This window comes from Eurypyga helias, unplaced genomic scaffold (assembly GCF_000690775.1).
Source record: "Eurypyga helias isolate BGI_N326 unplaced genomic scaffold, ASM69077v1 scaffold33525, whole genome shotgun sequence".
In the NCBI taxonomy this organism is placed as follows: domain Eukaryota; kingdom Metazoa; phylum Chordata; class Aves; order Eurypygiformes; family Eurypygidae; genus Eurypyga; species Eurypyga helias.
This window is the reverse complement of record NW_010251336.1, coordinates 3,876-5,424: the sequence shown is the minus strand read 5'-3', so window position 1 is coordinate 5,424 and position 1,549 is coordinate 3,876.

Below are 1,549 nucleotides of genomic sequence, written 5' to 3'. Positions count from 1 at the left end.
CTGTGCCGACCAGGCAGCGACGCTGAACGATCTCCGGCACGACGGTGGGCCCCCTCTCCTCACCTCGCCAGGGTCTAAGCGCCCCCGGCCTTCCTTCGCTTTCAACAAACAAAAACTCCCAGTTGCTGGTGAGGGGGAGTGGAAAATCCCAGCAGAAGTAAAGCAGATTAAACCTGCTGCTCCAGCAGCCAGCGGAAGGTACCGGCACCTGGGGGGGGTTTAGTGTTTAACGTAGTGGGACCATCACATCCCGTATCCGAAGGTGTTGAAGGCGCGACGGCAGGGAACGCGCGCTGGGCGAGGCTGGGAGCTCTCCTGCTTTGCTCTAATCCAAGAAGCTCTGGGCACAATTTGTTCTGCTTTGGAAGGAGGGAAGCTGCCCGTGAAGAACAGTGAGGTGAGCACAGGGAGCCCCAGGAGCGGGTTAAGGTGCCCCTTCCGTAACACGCCGACGCCCGCTTTCCGCGCCCTCGCACGGTGCTGGGCGCAGGCGCCAGAAACAGACGGGGTGGGGGAGAGGCCGCTGCTCTCTGGCGCAATCGGGGTGGGTGCTGTAGTTAAGCAAACTCCTCCGGTTCTTTGCTAACTTTCCCCCAAATGAAAAAGCAGAACGGGGAGCGAAAAGCGATCTTGCTCAAGTTCAAGATTTCGACCATCTCCAGCCCCACGAGAGGCTGAGCGTTTCCCCCAGCAACTGGTTGCCACACCAGCCCTCGCAGGAGCCTGTCGGAGGATTAGCACGGGGCAGAACGGCCGTCGCTGCAGGTCAACGGGAGGCAGAAACGTGTCGGTGCTGCCAGCTGTGCTGAGGAGGAACCCCCGAGGCAGGCAGGTCCCCAGGCTGCTCACCTGCCCTCCCACATGTTTGGTTTAGCTGCTTGGAACAAGGTAGTTTGACTCCCCCTCCGGAGTTCAACACGGCCAAGTGCAAGGTCCTGCACCTGGGGTGGGGCAATCCCAAGCACAAGTACAGGCTCGGTGGAGAGTGGATAGAGAGCAGCTCCGAGCAGAAGGACTTGGGGATACTGGTTGATGAAAAACTGAACATGAGCCGGCCGTGTGCGCTGGCAGCCCAGAAAGCCAACCGTATCCTGGGCTGTATCCAGAGAAGTGTGGCCAGCAGGTCGAGGGAGGGGATCCTTCTGTGTACAGGCACCATCATGCAGCGGGATGGTCAGGAATAATCCAATAAACCCCCGGACACTTCAAGGAGATCAATTTTTATTGGACATTGCGAGATCATTAAGAAAAAAAAATCATTTGTACAGCTCTGTGATACAACCGTTGCTGCTGGAGTAAGGCTGCTTGTCACAGAACAGGGCGGCGTTCCCAGCGGGACCCGCTCCGAGGAGCAGAGGATGTTCTCCGCTCTCCCCGTTCGGCGTTCCCAGCGGGACCCGCGCCGAGGAGCAGAGGATGTTCTCCACTCTCCCCGTCCCATGGCAGCAGGTCCACGGAGCCTTACGGTGGCACAGACGGGGCTTCTCTGACACTCGGGGTGAGCGTCCTGCTCCCAGCCCCTCTGCAACCAGCTCACTGCAGGGTCAGT